Genomic DNA, 22972 nt, shown 5'->3' on the forward strand with positions numbered 1-22972 from the left:
AAGTTAATGCAGTACTTAATCAATAAAAATACACCGGATTACAACAACTATTATTTGCTTCAAGAGAAAATATGAAACGCCGTCAGTGACAAACACATACCCATAACATCAAATAATGATTAATCTAACATACATAATACAAACAGTAAATTCAAAGAAACAATACTTGATTTTATAGCGTGTAATCTATATTATGCAACAGAACCTTGCCGATTTTGATAAGAAAGTTATTTGAGAAAACTTCCGAATATGTTTTCTGGAGCTTATATTCAATAATGGAGATGAAAAGTATATTAAATGGAGTTAATATAGATGTTACATTTACACTGGTTGGTTGAACTTAAGTTTTGCAAAATTTATATTTTACCTCCTTTTACATTAAAACAACACAATTTTTGCACAGCTATAAACACTGTTTGACTATAAATTTAAAATGTTAAATACGAAAAACTTATCTATTAATTTAATATATTTATATTTATATAATTAAAAATATTTTTTAAATCCCGATATTAAAGATTATTATAAGTTAAATAAATAAACAATTACAAGTTAATAGATAAATATCTTATTTTCAACAATCCCAATATAATCTCACCTCTTCTTCTCCGGCGAAAAAACTCTACAGTTTTTTCTTCCTCAGACTCGACGATCAGAAGTTTAAAGTTTTAGATCAGGTATTTTTTTTTCTCTTGTGAATTTTACATGTATGCTTTGACATGTTCCTTTCAGTTTCCTCATTTCAAATTATATAAACATCAAAATCATAATCTACTGATGTTAAAATAGATAAACTTGTGTGAACTTCTTTTCTTTATTTTATAATAAAACTTATCAACCTATTTAGTTACATTTTGATTCATTCCATCTAAATAACAATCTGAAATATTATTGTTTAATAAATATTTGGTTGTAAATTTTATGAATGGTTTTAGAATTTGTTAGTGCATACATCTGTCGACTTCGTCTTGTATCGAGTCTTAGTCTTAGAATGTTAGATTAGGGCTCATTGTACGAGATTTCCCGACATGTCCATATGTGGGAAACTATTAGTTCCGCTTATTCGTACATGTCCGTATGTGGGAAACTAATAGTTCCGCTTATTCGTACATGTCCGTATATGGGAAACTAATAGTTCCGCTTATTCGTACATGTCCGTATATGGGAAACTAATAGTTTCGCTTATTCGTACATGTCCGTATATGGGAAACTAATAGTTCCGCTTATTCGTACATGTCCGTATATGGGAAACTAATAGTTCCACTTATATGGACAACACTATAAATACCACATGAGCGAACTCATTTGTAATATTCTTGGACTCTATACCGAGGTGCTGCCGGTGTGAGATTTGATTGTAAACGATGTTATATCAATCAAAAATGTGATTTAAGTGAAGATCTAGCTATTTCTACGTCAGGTACTTGTTTTCCGCACCGGTATCTGATCAAAACTCCTCTGATAGACTCGTGCGGGTCAGATTTCGATCCTACAAGTGGTATCAGAGCTTCAGGAGGAGGAGTTCTACAGAGATTTGCTGGATTTCATCATAAATTCTTACTTCTACACCTTCTTTCTTCATCAGAACGAGATTTTACGGTCGGAATCCGCTCAAAATTTCACAGATTGTGTGTTGTTGATCATAGTCAAATCCCTGAAAGTTTGAGCTTAAAATTCACACTAAAAATGGATCAAATGGACCTCCGATTAGGTTCCGCTTTTTTGGACATTTGATAGTTTCGCTTATTTGAACCATTAGTTTTGCTTTTCTGACACATTACACATAAGGTTTCGCTCCAAATTGCTTAACAGTTCCGCTTTTGTGTCACTTATTGAGAGGTTTCGCTTGAAGTACATCAAAGTTTCGCTCATTTGACAAGAAGTTTCGCTTATCTGGACATCCCAAGTGACTCCTTTCGCTTATAGGACCTTCATTTCACATAGTTTCGCTCATAGGACCTTCAATTCACATAGTTTCGCTTATAAGGTCACATCTTCTATTAACGGTCCAATGAGTGTTTGATTATACTGATTTGCATGTGAAGGATACAAATGTGTCGACCACTTCAATTGATTAGTCAAATTAAGTCAATGTGGGTCTAGTAGGTTTAAAAGGTCCAATCAGTTTCTTTCACAATTCAAATTGTTGTTGTTAGCGGCCCAATCAGAGTATTACTTGAAAAACCAAAAGTATGCATATTTTACAAGATTAGATAATTGGGCGGCCCAATAGATTTTGTATTTCATCAGAGTTGTCGGCCATATATTGTCAAAACAATAGGGTTTCATTAGTGTTATATTGGCAGCCTACTATAGAGTATCGGTCCATGTGCATTTGTTAAAAAATAAGTCAGTATAAGAAGCGGCCCAATCACAATATGATTCAGACTTAAAGGGCGGCCCATGTGATTGTCATTATAAGTAAGGTCAAATTAATTTGATTGATAATAAGGAAATTGTCAGCTAGTGTGTTTAATCTCGATACAATCAAGATATTAAAATCAAAGTGACATCACATGAATTTTTTTTTTTAAAACGGTTCAATCAGAAATTGATTTCTATCATATGTGTCAGCACTACATTTGGTGTCAAATTACTTTGTGCGGTGTATTAAAGGATGTCAGTTTTTTTAATATCAAGATGGCATGTGATCAAAATTTGTCGAGTCATTAATGTGCGCATGTGAAGTCGAACAGTTATCGGATTGTATGTGTTCAAAGTTGGAAGAAGTCATTGGTTTACTTTGATTTGGTCAAAATGGTTATTCATCAGAGTTGTTGGACAGATTTAATCCGGCCCATGTGATTCATATTCACAATCCAATCAGTTGTTATTGTTATCGGACATACTAAAGTGCACGGCCCAAATTTTTCTAAGCCCAGCCCAAGTGAACTTCATTGTTTGCGGCCCATTGGAAGCTCATATTTTGTGGCCCAGTTGATCTAGTTCATTCATTCAGTTTGCTTGAAAAAGTCATCATTTCACTTGGAGTGGTTAAAATCATCTCCTGATCGTACGAATTCCAGATCGTTTGAATTTTGTCCAGTTCGTTTGAAGAATTCATCAGGTCATTTGAAAGTCCGTCAGTTTACACGAAAAAGGGTCAAGTCATTCGTATTTGATCCGAGTTTTAGCAGTCCGCACAGTTTGTCAAACTTCAGTCCGCACAGAATATTCATCAGTTCGAGTACCAGTTCGTTACTATTAATTGATAAATCTTTAGACTGATTGTGTTTTATTTGTGTACGTCAGGTATTTCCTGAAGTATCATCTGATTATTGAAACATGGCTGAAGAGTTCTACAATGCGTTCGCGACACCCGTTGCCCCTGTAACCGCTGCTGAAGCGTTGTATAATGAGAATGAGACGGGAACTCATCAAAAACCACCGAAACTCATGTACATTGAAGATTTTCAGGGTTGGAAAAACCGATTCGAGAACTGGGTTCAAGCTTACAGATTCGATGCATGGTGTTCATTGCTAAAAGATTATGAGAAACCAAAGAATGAACGTGGATTAGAGAAGGGTTTTAATGATTTTACAGAAGCTAACAAGTTGAAATACACAAGTGAGAAAATGATGATCAGCATTCTTCAGCAAGAAGTTAAAGAAGACATTTTTGTCTTGCTTCAACATAATGGTACAGCTAGATCAATTTGGGAAGCGTTGATTCAGAAATTCAGAGGGAGTGCTGATATGATCAAAAACAAAAAGGCGTTATTGAAGAAATCATTCGATATGTTTACAGCTTTCGACCATGAAACTACAAAATAGACAATTGATAGGTATTGTCATCTGGTATTGGAAATGGGTAGGTTGGACATCAAGAAAGAGGACGATGAGTGGGTCAACAAACTAGCTGAGGCGTTACCACAGCATAAGTGGGGAACATATTTGATGGTTGTGAAACTTATGAGAAAGTCCGAGAGCATGAATTTGGCTCAGTTTATTCAGAAAATCGAAGAGCAGGAGCTGGATATTCAAAAGACAGCTATCATGACAAATCCAAATGCAAAGCAAGATGTCAGTCTGTACTATCGAGGGAACAAGTTTGAGGTCACTCCCAGTCAAAGTCCAAAGATTAGTACTGCATTCAGTGCTGATGGTTCTGCAAGTCCAAATGCAAGTACTACAACTCAAAGTGGTGGATCTACTTCATCATTCTCAACCTTTGATCCAAACAGCAACACGCCTAGCCCTTAGAAGCAAAATTCTACAAATCTGCAGTGTAATGTGACCTTGAACATTCAGAATGGTCAACATCTTTCTCTTGAGGTGGCAAAACAACACATGGCATCTCTTGTTGCCATGTTAGAGTCGTATGAAAGTTTGATTGCTGGAAGAATTGGTAATCCGATGCTCACAAAGGAAGATTACGACCAAATCGATGCAGAAGAGCTTGAGCTGATGGATGTGAAGTGGTGCTTAGCTAGTGCATGTAGGAGAGCTGAAAAGTTTCAACAGATTACTGGCATAAATGAGTTTCGAGGAATGGCTACCTCTCCACTTGGTTTTGACAAGTCAAAGATTACTTGTTTCCGATGTAAAGGAAAGGGTCACTTTAAACGGGAATGTAAAAATCAAGAATCAACTGGAAATCAAGAAAAAAACAATTATTATCAGAAATCAATCTTTCATCAAATCGATCAACAACCTAAACAAAAGGAACCGCAAACTGCTCATGGAAAATTGATTGAAGAAGCCAATAGGAAAGCTTATTTTGGGATAATAGATCAAAGTGATGAGGTTGTTGCACAGGGGTTTAGCTGGGACAAGTATATACCTAGTGGAACTAGTCCTGATGTGGCACTTGTTACCAGAATTTTGGACCAAAATGAGGATTGTCAGAAAAGGATTCTGATATTTCTAGATCTTGGAAGTGATGTTGATACAGATGATGAGGAAGAGTATCTTAACAAATGTAGAAAAAGCATTGATCCTGATAGCTTTAATTTTTTCTATGCAGATAAAGTTGAGATGCTGAATCAGAAGAAGATTGCTCGATTGCAAAGAGAGCTAGAAGCAGCAAAGTTACTTGCTGATGAAAAGGCGAAGACTGAAGCTGTAGAAACAAAAGATGAAGCAACTGCTGAAATTGCAATAGAGAAGATTGTTGAAGTAGAGAAAGTAGTGGAGAAAATTTTCGAAATCGAGAAACTCGTGGAAGTTGAGAAAATAGTTGAAGTTGAAAAGATTGTCGAAAAAATTGTTGAGGTTGAGAAACTTGTAGAAGTTGAAAAGACTGTCGAAGTCGAAAAGATAGTTGAAAAGGTGGTTGAAGTTACTAAGCCTTGTGAGAAATGTTCAGAATCTTGCAAAGATTGTGATGAGGAAGACAAAAAGATTGCTGAGCTAGAGAAAATGAAAGAAAATCTACTGTCTGATGTGAAGTATGTGAAAGAGTCATACGACGTATTGAACAGGACAGTTGACAGTTTGAAGAGAACGAATGCAGAAATCGAAAAAGCAAATGACAAGATGAGTGCAACTTTAATGATAAAGCAAAGTGTCATCAATGACTATATTGAAGACTGTGCTAACTTGAAGAGGGAGTTGGAACTTGAGAGAATTGAGAGTGAAAGGATTAACCGATTACTTTTGAGTTATTCTACTTGCGATTATTTGATTGATCGTGTTTATCCTACTGTTGCAGGTCTTGAAGCTTTCAAGAAGAAAGAAAAAGAAGAGGATACTGGTAAGAAACCAAGTGTCAAGTATAACAGATGCCCGCCTCCTATCTTTGAGAGTTATTCCCCTAGGAAACCAAATGAGGTACAAGTAGACAAGGCTCTAAATATCAAATTAAAGTCTGAAATCACTGATGAATTACCAGACAATATTGATGTTACATTCACAGCGTCTGACACTGATCATGAGTCCGAGTTAGTTAAGAAAGTTGTCAATCAGGTGTTGGATATGGATGAAGAGTCAAAGTCGGAGTCTAAGTCAGATAGTTCGAGTTAGTCTGAGAAAAGTCCGAGTTCGCCGGTTAAGAGGGTTTACAATAAAGAATTTATGTTATCAAAATCTAATTTGAATGACGGATCAGTCAAAGTAGCATATACGTTGAATGATTCAGACAAATTATATTCTGATGAGGAATTCCCAATAAGAAGTGTTAAAACTGAAATGATCAAAAAGGTTTTCAAATTAACAGAAATTAATATTTCTGAAATAAAAGATTTAAATCTTTCTGCAAAACCTAAACCTTACACTTCAAGGATTCAACAAAGAGTAAATAAGAAAATGGGTTATGGTTGTGGTTATAGTTTTCAAAAGAAACCAAATCATAATGGTGACCTCAAAAAGAAAGGTCTTGGCTTTATTTCACAAGAAAATTATAAACATCAGAAAACTTATAAACCAAAAACAAAATTTGTTTCAGGTGGGAGTTCTGAAGATGAGTAGAAAAAACCTTTCTGGAAACAGTCGAATCAAGAGTTTCTTGCTGAAGTGAAGAAGAATGTGAGAAAATCTGCTCAAAGAGTTGACAGAAGAACCTGTTTCAAATGCGAGGAAGTTGGACACATAGCGTGGAATTGCCCCAAGACCAACTACCAAAAACAGGGAGTTTCTTCTAACTCTGTTTTGACAAAAACTTGTGTTGATAAGAAAGAACAATCCGTAAAAATTGTTAAAAAGTTTGAAAATTCCACTTCTGAGGTAGGAGAAAGTTCAAAAAGGTTTTACAAAAGAAGAGGTGATTTAAGTAAACAAAAATGGGTTGTTAAATCTGAGGGTAATTCTGACAATGAATCTGATTCCATAAAATCAGAGGAGTCATTGGTTGATAAAAAGATTGTGAATTCCGTTCCAGTGGTGAACGATGAGAATTTTCCGTCATTGTCAAAGGAAAATTTGATGAAGAAAGTTGGAAAGGTTGAGATCTCAAATCAATTCTTCGCTGATAAAGGAGAATTTGATGTTGAGAAGGCTTTCAACGGGAAAGTCAAACATATTTTTGGGAAGATGGTTGATAAGAAGGTAAAAGGTGCTAAAGAATTTTATAAATCAAAATGTTGGTGGGACAGATGTGTTTCAAAGTCACCCAAGGCTGGTGAGGCTTGGGTGGACATTATGTTTGAGTAAAACACCGGACTATGCAGGAGATCCCAAGTTGGTAATCGTGGATCAGGAATCGGCATCTTTCATGTTTAATTAGAATGATTTGGAAGTGTTTGAAATTGTTAAAATTTTACAGGTTGAAGGACTATGCCGGAGCTTACAGGTTGGTAAGCGAGGAGCAGGTATCGACATCTTTCTTGAGGAATTTACTACGGTAATGTCAATCATGCAAACGATAAAAAAGGTTTGTTTGTGTTTGTTTACAAGTGGTTAGAAAATTTGATTGTGCATAACTTGTGCATATGGTAAATCAAGGACATTAATTTGTACTTGCATTTTCCTACAAGTGATTGAGAGACAAGATGATGAACCACATCCCCAAACTTAGCATTGATATTCCTACAAGTGATAAAATCAATCAAAATTATTTTCCGGCAAAATCATTTTGATTAAAACAAACTTAAGTGTTTTGAAATCTAAATGAGAAAATAGTTTGTTGATAGGGGGAGTTCTGATTGTTTATGCCAAGTGAATGGCGAATTGAGGCGATTTGATATCGGTTGTCATGTTTCTGTACAGTTTTGTTTTCAATTTTCGTTAATGTGTTTGCATTTTAGGGGGAGTAGAAATTTTCAGAAAATCCAAAAACATTAGAAAATTTGAAAAAGCCAAAAACATGATAAAATTCAAAAATGAGTTTCGTTGTAAAAAGAGGAAATGATAGTACATCAGTGGACTGTCACAACATGCTAAAGAATTGGAAAGTTAAAATGTGATAAACAATCTCACTGCGGATATGCCAGTAGGTTTTTGCACATTTAGTAGATTGTGACGAGATATAAATCTAAAAAACTCAAACTTGCTTATTCTGTGGGTAACAACATCTTGGATATATAGGTAACCCCTGAAATCTTGTTTGAAAGGTCCCTTATTCTGAGATACTAGGTCTTTATGCTCAGTGATATCTGGGGTATTATCCCGAGACTTCTGCTGTATGGAAGTACTGACCTAGTCCCCGGATAATGCTTTTCGCAAATGCTTGAAACATAGCATCGCCCTCAGCAAGTTGATGAAACAATAAAATTGATAGTCACTGTTGTTGTAATTCAAAAGATCCTCTAAAGGGGACACACCGAAAAGTCGAAGCCGTCATCTCTCTGCGTATACGGAAGTATCGACCTGAGCTCTCACGGCCCTCGCATTTAACCCCTAAACAGATATCATCTGTGGTATACTCACCTGTAAGACTGAATATTGGGATCTGGATACAGGAGTATATTCAAGTAGTGGGACACACAGATAAGTTTAAGTTCTTAAAACATTAACATCGTATCTCGGATCAATTGAACTTTGTGTGAAAATTTAAGTGGACAAATATACTGACAATCTAGGTGAATTGTTTAAAAATGAAAATGAAATGAAGCTTAACGGTGTTGGTGATTTGTCTCAAAAACTGATATGATCCTCTTACACGAACTCACAAAAATATTGCCTGTAAATATTTCTTTACTGCATTACATGTTTCTTTATTCCAAAATCCAAAAAGATTTTCAGTGTGTTTTAGCATAAAGTTTCAGAAAATTCAAAAAGATTTTTGACAACTGGTATTGAAAAGCAGATTTTCAAAATTTTGAGTGCTAAACATGATGAGCAATATTTGAGGGGGAGTGTATGTTTGAAATTAAATGTTTTCATAATCTAACCTTTCAAGTGGTTCATCAAAATCTGTGTTTGTTTTGAAGAAGAGTCTGAGTTAGTGCAAGTTTATGTTTGAAATATGTATGTGAGAGAAATTTACTTTGAGGTAGAGCTTTTGCAGGATAAGATGAGAAGCTGTTAAACGGAAAGCCAGACAACGATCCTAAAGCTGATGATGCTGATGAACTGAAGAAATGCCAGCATATCGCAAGGGGGAGTCTGAAGACTTGCGTGAAAAGATTGAAGAGAGAGAAGCCCAGAGACAGGTCAAGACTGAAGATGCGAAGACTCGACACTTAAGACTCGTCAACATCTGAGGGGGAGTCTGTTAGTGCATACATCTGTCGACTTCGTCTTGTATCGAGTCTTAGTCTTAGAATGTTAGATTAGGGCTCATTGTACGAGATTTCCCGACATGTCCATATGTGGGAAACTATTAGTTCCGCTTATTCGTACATGTCCGTATGTGGGAAACTAATAGTTCCGCTTATTCGTACATGTCCATATATGGGAAACTACTAGTTCCGCTTATTCGTACATGTCCGTATATGGGAAACTAATAGTTCCGCTTATTCGTACATGTCCGTATATGGGAAACTAATGGTTCCGCTTATTCGTACATGTCCGTATATGGGAAACTAATAGTTCCGCTTATTCGTACATGTCCGTATATAGGAAACTAATAGTTCCACTTGTATGGACAACACTATAAATACCACATGAGCGAACTCATTTGTAATATTCTTGGACTCTATACCGAGGTGCTGCCGGTGTGAGATTTGATTGTAAACGATGTTATATCAATCAAAAGTGTGATTTAAGTGAAGATCTAGCTATTTCTACGTCAGGTACTTGTTTTCCGCACCTGTATCTGATCAAAACTCATCTGATAGACTCGTGCGGGTCAGATTTCGATCCTATAGAATTATTGTATAAACTGCCGTGTAGTCTTGATACATTTGTTCTATCAATATTAATTTTGATAAAATATTCTGGAATCAGTTTATGTACTCATATGTCTGATTTGTAAGTGAATATAGCCTTGTTTGCTAAAAAAAACTGAAGTTTGAAGTTGACACAAACATGGATATTTGAAAAATTTATTGCCATATAATACTTTTTATTATATAAGAATAAAATTTTTTATCTTACACAGTATTAGATTCATATTGTTGGTTGTACGGACCATATTAAAGTACACAGCATATAAGTTTGGTCCTATAGAGTGTTGGATATTTTTTATACCTTAAATAGAATGCTTTTCAGATACAATTGATTTTTTAGTATTTAACTGTTATTGTATATTTTTACTTTCAGATGGAGTTTATGATAATTATCAACGTCTCTCAATTGGCAGACCTAAATGAGGGATTGGTAAGCTATATTCTTAGAACAAATTAGCTCAAATCACAATTGTATGCTAAAAACTGTATTTATAAAATTAAAGATATATTAAATGTTGTGTATTTTATATACATAGATACTTCCAAAGATAATGGCTAACCAATTACCAAGAAAGTGTGAAGTGATAAAGTTGGTTGATTATACGGGTTTTAAGTATAAGATTGCAGTACAGAGCATCGGTCATAAAAGTAAGAGGATAAACGGGCCAGAATGGACCCGGTTTGTTGAAACTTATTGAAATAACAACATAGACAAGCTGTGTTTAAAAAAAATTGAAGGAAGCAAAATTTGAGATAAATGTTTTGGACAATGAGGGATTGGAGATTAGAAAAGATGGATCGAACAGAGATTATGTTCATGGATGCTTGATACAGGCTGAAGAAGAAACATACTGCAAGCAAATTAAAAATTACTACTTATTTTTATATATTGCCAGTGTATCTTTTGGACTGTTAGCAAAACTTCTAATTTATATTTTGTATCTTATATAAAATCTAATATGACATTTCTAAAATTTATGAAAATTATAGCATTTACCACACGATTTACTGAAGCTGTTGTCGCAAAGGAGATTAAAAATTGATAACTTGGTTGCCAAAGTACATGGACCAAAGCAGAGTAGTAAAGTTGATGTCCATTATGTTTTCTCTCTTGAAAACAAAACGGGATTAGCTGCTTGTTTTATGGGACCAGGATGGATAACTTTTTGCTTCGAAAATGATATTAAGGAAAGCTGCCAACTGCTACTTCAATGGATGGGAGGTACTCCTGAAGACGACTTTAACTTTACTATGAAGGTTTTTAACAAAGACGGGATTGCACTTCACGGGGAGACAAAACATCACTGCAGCCGTACCAATCACCAACACCGCAAAAGGCGTCCACATTATAAAAAACAGTTTGAATACCATGTTTTACAGACACACAACTTGGTATTTACATATCCACTTTTAATATAGTTGATTTTACTTATAATCTTGGATCTATCTGTTATTACTTAAAGTATATGCTGTTTTGAATGAATAACTAAAGAAAAATTTTTCCTTTACAGGCAATACCGAGGAACTTTGTTTGAGAACACCAGCTAAATGATTACCGTAGAGCTGTGTTGTCATTCGGTCATGTGAAGTTTTTGGTACAGCTGGTTTTTAGGAGAGATCCTGGAACACCTGACGACAACAATCATCTAGTGATGCATACAGACTGGCAGCGTATCATGGATGAAACGGGAATATCTGTGGGGAAAAAGCTGAGGTTTGAGATAGTCGAAGAAAAAAGTGTAAGAGGAGATAAAATACACTTTGAAGTTTGTTGACATGATCTTTGAACACCTTTTCATCCTTGTATAATTTATGTCTTAGTTGACATGTTTGATGGACAAATTTCTTGTTTGTAAACTAACTTAAGAATGAAGTTATGTAGTCTTAGTATATAGTTTCAAAACTGTGGTTTTACCTTTTTATATTTTTCAAGTAAACATTACTATATTTTGCATCTAAACATTACTATTTTCCATTACATTTCCCGGTCACTCAACAAAAAGAAATATAACACTCAAAATTAATAAAATAGTATACAACTTGTAATTACAAATAACAGTGTTTTAAAAACTGCTCATACCAAAGGGACAAACTCAACATCTGTTTCGCTAAACTTTGCAAACCAAAACATCTGTTGAAGACAATCACTATTAAAAGAAAAGTCTGTTACGTAAACCAAACAACCTTAGCACATGAGCCAAACAAACTCTGCTGATGAACCGAAAGGTCTGTTAACACAAAGACTGCTGAAGCAAAGGTCTGCTACAGAGAACCTCTGCTGATGAAGCAAAATGTATGATAAACCTAAGTTCTGTTGTGCACCAATAGATATTACACAATTCAAAAAAAGATCTATAATATAAGATCTTTAACAGATGATGATCAACAGCTCATAAGGTCTGTTGAAGCACGCTATAACAGTGCTTAGCCTTTAACAGATTATTAACAGTGCTTAGGGGTTAACAGATGTTAGCACGTTATAGCACGCTATAACCTCTGCTGATGAAGCAAAATGTATGATGAACCTAATTTTTGCTATGCACCAACAGATATTACACAATTGAACAAAAGATCTATAATATAAGATGTTTAACAGATGATGATCAACAACTCATATGGTCTGTTGAAGCACGTTATAACAGTGCTTAGCCTTTAACAGATCTTTAACACTGCTTAGGGGTTAACAGATGTTAGCACACTATAACAATGCTTAGCCTCTAACAGATGTTAATGTACCTCAGACCCCAACAGTTTTCCAACTAACCAATTGATTAAATTTTCATTCATCAATCTAACAATAATATACAACCCTACTACTTATCCAGTCCATCAATATCACCAAAAATGTATAATAAAGGTTAACCTTACTTGATATTCAACCCATAGACATTACATAACATATTCATCATTGTAGCCCTTACAAACCAAACTTTTAACCACAGTTTGTTAAAACAACAGTTAACAGACATAAATAAAAACCACAAGGATTCTTCAAAAATAAGTGGTTTCTACTTATCTGTAACACCTCGTAAAATCGTGTCCAATGATGTATTGACACGTGTAATAAACCCTAATGAAGTCAAACATTGAATTTAAGGGACTAATTTTTCGAAAAATCGAAAACTTTGATTATGAAGGGACTAGAAGTATTAACATACCTAAAATAAGTTTCTGATTAACCTCGCACGGCATATATATTCACAAATGAGCCACTTGTTGATCGAGTGTAGCCGTTTGCGTAATTAATTGAAAGTTTGCGCAATAAAGGGTTAAAAGCGTCAACATGTTAATTCTTAGCTCTTAGTGACCTTTTAACAAACCGAGAGCTTCATGATATTTGATTATACTCTTGGGAATGCCAATTAATGGTTGTCTAAGGTTTTTATGCCTTTAAGTGACGTTACGCGCAACTTTGCAAGTTTAAGGGGTTAAAAGTGTCAATATGTTTAATTATACCTCTGAATGACCTTTTAGCAAACCCGAAGCATCGTGATGTTTAATAATACTCCCAAGAATGCCTAATATGGATTAGATAAGGCTTTGATGCTATTAAACGATGATATGCGCAAGTTTGCGCATTAGAGGGACTATTTGCGTCAAACTGCAAAAGTTGTTGGTGCACGAATGTCTAAAGCCTGCATCTTAGTCTTAGTTGATCAATGTATAGGGTCTAGATGTGTTAATTATATATTATATAGGGGTTGAATATGTAAAAGTTTGGTTTTAATGTCAAGGTTTCGCTTTTATGGACATTGTGCCATATGAGCGAAATCCCAACTGGCAGGTTTCGCTCATATGGACATGTCATATAAGCGAAACCCTGTCCCCTATAAATACCCAAGTTGTTTTCTCATTTTGTACGTTCATGTCTCCCGTGTAGCCGAACTGCTACCCGTGTATTTTGTGAAGATTGAATGAGAAAACTATTTTAAAGTGAATTACTTCTGTTTCTACTCCGTTTCTGCTTTGATTCATGCTGATTTTGTATTTCCGCTGCATTTTCGGTAGTTGCTAGCTCTGATTGACTCACACGACTGTCAAATACGGTCCTACAATTGGTATCAGAGCCAGTTGTGAGCTAGTTGACCCGAATCAAAGCCTTTTTCTAGCACTTTTTGAGTTTCAGACCTTTCCGACGGACAAAATGGACTGAGATTTGGACATATAGTGTGTTAGGCCCTATAGGTTTATGGATTAGTAGGTTAATTGCTTAATGGATCAAGTTCTAGAAGTGGGGGTATTAGAGTGGGCTTTGGGGTAATTATGGGCCTAGGGTTTAGGGGGAAACCCTCCCTATAAATAGTTAATGGAAATTAGGGGTTTATGGTTGGTTGTTTGGTTTTAGAAAGTTGTATTAGACAACTAATATTGTATGCAACTTCAAGCCTTTGAGTATATTCAAATCTTCATCTTTGTGTTCTTGATTTCTTGATCATCATCATGTTTGGATTCCGCCCATCCTTGGTGATCGTTTGATATCGTTGTTTGATCCGTATTTTCGGGACTTACAAGTGGTATCAGAGCCATTGAAGTCTTTCAAAGGCTCGGTTTTGATATCGCTCGAAGAACAAGAAGACGCGTTGCACAGTGTCGGGGATGTGTGTTCGTAAATGGAGAAATCTCGGTTCATGAAATCTGTTTTTCATCCACAGATTTGAAGATTTCTCTATTTGTTTTTTTTTATGTTGTTCTAGATCAGGCAACCTTAGGCTAGATCTGGCATCTTTTCAAATCTGTAGAAGAGAGAAAGAAAAGAGGTAGAAGAGAGAGAAGATGGTATGGTCCATGGTGTGTTACGGTGTTGGTTCGTGTTTTGGCAAATATTGACTGGTATGAGAAGGTTTAGAAGGTAGTACGGCTAGGGTTCATCACAGTCAATCGCATTACATCCTCGTGCTTCGATTTCTGCCATGACACCCACTATTTTGGATTGATTCTCTATTCCAAATGGTGTGTTTTGTTAGTTTGCAGTTGTTTTTAGGTTCTGAAAATGGATGACGGCGATGACGAAAAGTTAGGTTGAAGGTGGCCGGATCGGAGGTGGTGGTTGTATCTTGTGACGGCAGTTGCAGGTTTAGAAGAGACGGTGTTCGATGAAGGTAGGTGTCGGAGACAGTGAGCAGTGGAAGATGAACGATGTACGGATATGGAGATGATGGTGTCGGTACGGAACGGAACGAGGAAAGTTTGAGGTGATCGGAGACGTTGAACGATGAACGAAGAACGAAGAAGATGACCTGAGATGAAGGTTCGGTGATGAAAGGAGCGACAATGACGATGGTGTTCGGTGTCGGAGTTGAACGAAGATGGTGACTAAAGGCGACAGTGGTGATGATAAAGATGATGATGTGCAGGTTGGTGATGTGCGGCGATGGTTGTCCAAAGATCGGAGTTCACGTCGGAGATTGTGGATGTTTTATGCATCTCGAATCGGAACTTGTATCAAGAATTAAACGATGATGATGATGATGACTGATGAAGAATGAGGATGATGGTTGTTAATCGGAGATACGTTGCGGATGATCTCGGATTGATTAGAGGATGTGTCGGTTGTTGTCCATTGATTCGTGATGATGATGTCACTGTATCATCAGCAAAGAATGAAGGAATATGGCGGCTGCACATGATGTCTCGTCAAGGAATTTAAAAACCCTAGTAAATGTGAGCCATTGGATGATTGAATGATCAATGGTCAGATGATGAAAAAGAATGTCTTGAATTCAGCGTAAACATTGTGGGGACCATTGATGATGCAGTAATAATGTTGGCATTCTTAATTTGAGATACAACTATTTCTATTATTCTGAGGGCCCACCTGAGATAATTTCTTTGGAGCTAATTTTCTACTAAAGTATTTTGAGTCTGGATTTTAGTTATTGGATATTTAATTGGCTGTAGAAATCATGGGCCACTCATAAAATTAACAGCGGCTGGAAACAATTTTCGTCTTGGCTAAGGTATAATGGATATTCATTGGGCCTATTTCCAGATTGAGCCCAGGTATGTGCAACTAGAATATCATTCGTGATCATAATCTTTCATCCGAGATTAATAAGCAACATTGTCCGATATCATCATTTCATCATCGAAGACGTCATCACCATTTCATTTTCTGTTCTGAATTTCATCCGACACCATTCATTATTATCATAGCTTATCCGACAGCATCCGAAATACGTTGAGTGGCTTGTTCACTGCTAGGCCACTAAAGGAGAAGACCCAAGATTGGAGAACATCTAAACCGCAATAAAGATAGCATAAAACTAGGGGGAGATTGTTAGGTCCAGAAGTTTTACGCTTATCTTTATTGTATTAATTTATGTATTAATTGGGTTTAGATTAGGTTTTGGGCTTGGGCAAGGCCATGTGGGCCAATAGGGTAGAAGCTCCTATAAATAGTCTTGATTAGGTTATTGTAGTAGAGCTCTCCCACATTTGTAATCATGTAGCCCCAAATAGAGAGCCTTGTACCAAACAATCCTAGGGATTGTGTGCAAGGTTCTCGAAGATCGTACCAGACGGTTCGTGGATGAAGTTCTAGAAGTGTGTTAGGCCCTATAGGTTTATGGATTAGTAGGTTAATTGCTTAATGGATCAAGTTCTAGAAGTGGGGGTATTAGAGTGGGCTTTGGGGTAATTATGGGCCTAGGGTTTAGGGGGAAACCCTCCCTATAAATAGTTAATGGAAATTAGGGGTTTATGGTTGGTTGTTTGGTTTTAGAAAGTTGTATTAGACAATTAATATTGTATGCAACTTCAAGCCTTTGAGTATATTCAAATCTTCATCTTTGTGTTCTTGATTTCTTGATCATCATCAAGTTTGGATTCCGCCCATCCTTGGTGATCGTTTGATATCGTTGTTTGATCCGTATTTTCGGGACTTACATAGTGTAAAACTGGTTAATAACAAACCCTTGAGAAATTCAGATCTAAAATCAGCTTAAAAGTGACCTAAAATGGCTCGTGAATAGGTTTCGCTCATACGGTACTTGAGTGGTTTCGCTTATACGGCATTAGCAACATCAGGGGTTTTGCTCGAGAGGTTTCGCTCATAGTGTCATTTTTTGGGGTTTCGCTCCTGAGGTTTCGCTCATAGAGTCATTTTTGAGGTTTCGCTTTTGGGTTTCGCTCGTAGGGTTTCGCTCATAGTGTCATATTTGGGGTTTCGCTCATAGGGTTTCGCTCATATAGACATTACCAGGTTTCGCTTTTATGAGCATTAGAGGGTTTCGCTCATTGTTACACTTGTAGTCTGATTTCGCTTATACGACCTGTTTTAGTGTAAAAATCATGTTTTGAGCGTTTAGTCCATTTCGCATGTGATCAAGTGTTGGAAATTCAGTTTGTGTTAAAAGTTTTTCGATAAAAACAACCTGTTAATAAAAAAGTTAGACATTTTTGGAAATTTATCACTAAAAATGGAACATGAAGATTTTTATAACTTGTTTGCGGGAAGTGGTTTGACGGCTACGCAAAGTCCGGCGAGTATAGTTCAGAACGTTAACATGGAAAATGAATTAGGGACGATGCAAAAGCCACCGAAGCTTATGAGTTTGGATGAATACGCGGGTTGGTCAGGACGTTTCAAAAACTGGGTGCAAGCCAATCACTTCGAATGTTGGATGAAAATAGAGGCGAAGTATGTACCACCAGTTAATGGTATGGGATTGGAAAAGGGCATCGGGGTTTGACAGAATCTGAACAAATTGACTTCAAGGCTGAAAAGAAGATGGTGAGCATTTTGCAACAGGCCATCAAGGAAGATATTCTCGTTTTACTACAACATGAAGATAATTCTCAGTCAATGTGGCAAGCGTTGAAGCTGAAATTCCAAGGCAGTGTTTCGATGATTAAAAGCAAGAAGGCTTTAATCAAGAAGGAATTCGATATTTTTACTGGGATTAAAGGCGAGACAACAAAGCAGTTAATCGAACGATACTGTCATCTTGTGGTTGAAATGAAGGGTTTGGAAATTACAAAGACGAATGAAGGATGGATTGATAAGCTGTGTGATGCTCTTCCGTATGATGAGTGGGGCACTTATCTAATGATGTTGAAGAATAATTCTGATTTTGTGAATCTCAACCTCAGCTCATTCATCGAGAAGATCGAAGCTCACGAGTTGGAATTGCTAAAAATCAGGAAAATTAACTCAGCGAGTGTGCAGCAGGATGTATCGTTGTATTACAAAGGCAACCCTACAGTTTCAACCAATCAAAGTCCAAAAATACAGACAGGGTTCATTGCTGATAACACCTCTAGAGTTTCTTCAAACACTCCTCAATCCGGCAATTCTTCACCATTCGCGAACTTTGAACCAAATGTCAAAGCTCAGGAACAGTCTTCATCTCAAAGCTTAACAGGATCAAATCATCAGGCATATGTTTCTGGGGTTCAATGCAACATTGCGGTAAACATAAAGAATAGAAACGAGATAACTGAAACAGCCGCAAAACAGCACATAGCAATGCTTGCTTCCGTTCTTGAGGCTTATGAGGGCTTGGTCGCAGGGAGGATCGGTAATCCTGACACGACGAAGGAGGATTACGACCAAATCGATCCCGAAGAGCTTGAATTAATTGACATCAAGCGGTGTATGGCGAGTTTGGTTCGCAGGGCTCAACGTTTCATGCCAGGTCAGAACAGTCTATCAGGCCCCGATCAAAAGTTAGGGTTTGATAAGTCGAAAGTTACATGCTTTAAATGTAAAGAACGAGGTCACTTCAAACATGAATGTCCCAATCGTGAAGTAAACAATCATCAAAACCCGTTCACCAACGACTACTACAGGCAAGCGATCTATCACCGACCGAATCAACAGCCAACTATTCAGAGGCCACAGATTGAGAATAAACCAGAAAAAGCGCTGATCGTGAATCAAGACGATGAAAAGGTTGCTGCAGGTTTCAGCTGGGATAAGTATATCCCTGGTAGCGATGGACAAGCCATGATGGCTGAAGTTGTTGAAATTTCTGAGATGGTGTCTGAACCGGAAACCGTTAATGAAGATGTTTCTGTAGTTGTTGAAGTGGTTTCTGCTGATAATGCGGTCGATATGGAAGAAATAGCTGCTGGAGTGTATTACTACCAGTCTGAGCAGGAGGTTTTAGGAAGTTTAATGAAATCTGTGTTGCCTCCTAACATTTCTGAATCTTTTGCAGGTTACTTTGAAGAACCAAGGACCGGATCATGTCCAAGGTTTGAAGAGAAGAAAGAAGTCGTTGAAGAGTTGATAGATGTGTCGAAAGAAATGACTGGAGAAGCTTTGAAAGACATAGCTGACAAAGCTCTAATGGGAAAACTCAAAGAGGTAGACTCAGAATCCGAGGAGTCAAAGTCTGTCAGTAGTGTGTCTGTCAAACGAGAGGAATCTGGAGTTCAGGAGATCAAATCAGTCAAACTATCTGAGTCTGAGTCAAACAATGTCGGTAAAACTGTGTGTGTAGAGCAGGTTGTTGACAATGTTGTTTCAATCCCTGAAACACCGTGCAAACAATGTTTAGAACCATGCACGGAGTGTCTTGAAAGAGACACTAAGTATCAGGAATTGAAACACCATGCTGATATGATTAAGTTTGACCTTGGCCAAGTTAAAGAGGCGTATGATACTCTTGCCAGGTCAATCAAGATGATTCAAAAGGACAGTGTTGAGAACGATAAAGCTACAAAATTGGCTAAAGCAACACTTTTAGATAAACAAAATGAAGTCAATTTTCATTTAGACACAATCGCATCGCTTAAGAAAGAACTCGAATTGGTTAAAATTGAAAACGATCGGATTGATAAAAAGTTAATGAGTTATGTGGCTTCATCGTACGTTCTTGATCAGATTATCCCCCAACAGCCACATATGGCACCTGTCTTTAAGAGCATTCCACCCCCAATGTGGAATCATTACACACAAAAATATCCAGATGGGGTGGAAGCAACTTTGAATCTCAAATTGAGATCGATAGAAGATGATTTCCCTGAGACCATAGATGTCACATTTTCCAGATTCCAATACCGACAACGAATCTCAGGTTATCAAAAATGTTGTCGATCAGGTGTTGGATGAGGAAAGTGAGAAATCTGAAATGGCTCAATCTGAGAAAGTTGTCAGTGATTCTGAAGATGAAGGCAATTTCTTAGATCAATACATACCGAAATCGGAAAAGAGTGCGAATGACGAACCGATTATGGTGGTATACACCATGATTGGAACAGACAAACTTTATTCCGATTCCGAGTACCCAATTCAGAATGTCAAGATCGAAAATGTTGAAAAAGTGTTTAAACTGGTTAAATTGAACATTAACGAAGTTAATAACAATGAATTCTTTTCGAAACCCAAAAAGTCGTTTGTTACTTCACGACCCACAAGTTTGGAAAAGAAAAATGGGGATGGTAATGGTCATAACAAGAAAAACAACTTTAAAAACAAAGGAATCGGGTTTGAAAAGAAAACGGCTAAGCAGGTTTTTAAGCCGAAAGAAAAGATGAATGAAATTTTTGTCGCTGGTCCAAGTGTTGACGATGAGAAAGATTATATTTTAGTCAAAAAGCTGTGGACGATTTCAATGCAGCAAAGAAGTTGAAAGAAGAGTCAGTCAAATCTACTTTTGTCGAATATGACAAAAGGGTGTGTTACCGCTGCAGTGAAATCGAACACATGGCGAAACAGTGTCAGAAAGTGATCGAGAAACCTGTTGTAAAACCGGTTGAAAAACAAATTGTTTCAAAACCAAGTGTTCAAAAACAAGCTGTTTCTAAATCAACGGTTCAAAAGTCAAACATTTAAAAACCTCGACCTAAATCTCCGACTGACACAAAGGGCAAAAAGCCGATGGTTTCTCCGATCCGTATTTTGAAAAGAGGGGAATCTTTGAAATCGGAGGACAAGCCGAAATCGACTTTCGAGATTGGCGAATCCTCTAAGACTCGAAAGACTTCAAAAGTTTACCCTAAAACAAAAATTTTCGAAAACCAATTTTGGGTCGCAAAATCGAAACTGTCTGTTGAGGTCAAGAAGATGGAGAATGCTTTGAAAATTGATTCAAATCTTTTTAAAGATGATGTGGTTGAGTTTGAAAATGAAGTTGATAAGTTTCTTGCTGAATTTCCACAGATAACTGACAAAGTTAAAACAATTGTGAAAAAAGAGGTTCCAAATGTCACATTTGATTTTCCGAAAACAAATGAGAAGTGTGACGTTGTGTTCGGAAGTGTGTCGGAAGTTAAGAAATCATGGGCTTCATTGTTTGAATAAATTTGATTTGATGGTTGCAGGGGCTGCCCAAGTCAATACTATCGAAGTGGATTATGGATAGTGGCGCTTCAAGGCATATGACTGGGACGCTTGCTCTGCTCTATGATGTCAAATCCATAAACGGAAGCTATGTTGGATTTGCTGGGAATCAAGGTGGAAGGATCGTTGGTCAAGGGACGCTGTCAAATGGAGTGATTTCGTTCGACAAAGTGAACTACATAGTAGAGTTAACAAACAATTTACTCAGCATCTCACAAATCTGTGATAAAGCGTTTAGTGTACACTTTACTAAAACTGAATGTGTTGTGTTGAAACCAGGGTTTAAAATCCCTGATGAGATGGTGCTGTTGCGAGCTCCGCGGGAGAATGATCTTTATATACTTGATATGAGCGTCGCAACACCAACATCTCATCAGAAACAGTGTTTTGTGTCAAAAACTAAAGCGACAGAAAAAGATTCGATAATATGGCATCGAAAGATGGGCCACATTCATGTTCACAAAATGAACTTTTTGGTACACAATGATTTAGTTGATGGTGTTAATCTGAAGAATTTTCACTTAAATGATGATTGTGTAGCGTGTAAGAAAGGAAAGCAGACTCGGAAGTCACACCCATTGAAGATCATGAACACAATCAGGTTACCTCTTGAGAGATTGCACATGGATCTCTTCGGGCCTGTCAATGTAAAGAGCATCAGCGGAGATTTGTATTGCCTGGTGGTGACTGATGACTTTACGAGATTTTCTTGGGTAGTATGCTTGGAATGAAAAGATCAAACTTTTGAGTCATTGATGGTGCTTTTCAAGAAAATGGAAACGATGTATAAACTGCCAATCCGGAGGATTCGGAGCGACAATGGAACGGAATTCAAGAATAACAAGATGTACGAGTTCTGGAACGAGAAGGGAATTCTTCATGAATTCAGTGCACCGTACACTCCACAGCAAAACGGCGTAGCTGAACAAAAGAATCGGACCCTGATTAAAACAGCCCATACAATGTTAGCAGATTCCAAGCTGCCAATCTTTTTCTGGAGTGAAGCAGTATCAGCAGCCTGTTACACACTGAATAGAGTTCTTACTGTCAAGAAGTATAAAAAGACTTGCATTGAGCTGCTGCACCGTTATAAGCCGAATCTTGAGTTTTTGGAGCCATTTGGGTCTCCTTGCACTTTTATTGATGAAAACGGTAAATTTGGCGCTAAATCTAATGAGGGTTTCTTTGTAGGTTACGCAAGCCCGCTGAAGAGGGTGTTCGTACCATGCCTGGGGAAGGTGATTCAAGTCCAACATGTGGATTGTCAGAAGCATACTCCGTCACCACAACTTCCCGGACAAATATTCCTGTTCGACTATGACAAGCTCTGGGAGTCGTTTCATCTGCCGGTCGAGCCGTGTGATGTGGAACTAGCACTTTTGTACCAGTATCAGCAAAATATGCCACAGGAACAAGTGCCTAGACCGCCAGTAGTTCCTCAACCCTCCGTGGGTACTCACGATAATGAAGCAGGACCGAGTGGAACAGCTCACGAACCACCAGAGGAACCAGCTTCGTCTTTTGATGAATCTGACGACTCAGAAGCGGAACCCGCTCCGACTTTTGACGAGGATCCAACGGAAGCTGAGGATCAAACTGTTGATCTTGATATATCGAGCTTGGAATCGGAAGTGAATGTGCCTAACAATGTTATGCCACGGACGTTGTCTTACCATCCTTCAGAACAAATTATTGGCGACCTACAAAGTGGTGTCAAAACCCGACATCAAATAGATCGGGCTCTTACATGTTTCTATTCATCTATTGCTGATATACAAAAAGAAGTCTCATTAAAATGTTTTATTTCGCAGATAGAGCCCAGAACCTACAAACAGGCATTGACCGAGGATAGCTGGGTGAATGCAATGCAGGAGGAGCTGCAACAGTTCGAAAAGCTGGGCGTCTGGAGACTTGTCGATCTACCTAAGAATCAGAAGCTAATCAAGACGAAATGGGTTTTTAAGTGCAAACGTGATGA

This window comes from Helianthus annuus, chromosome 6, assembly GCF_002127325.2.
Source record: "Helianthus annuus cultivar XRQ/B chromosome 6, HanXRQr2.0-SUNRISE, whole genome shotgun sequence".
Lineage (NCBI taxonomy): Eukaryota > Viridiplantae > Streptophyta > Magnoliopsida > Asterales > Asteraceae > Helianthus > Helianthus annuus.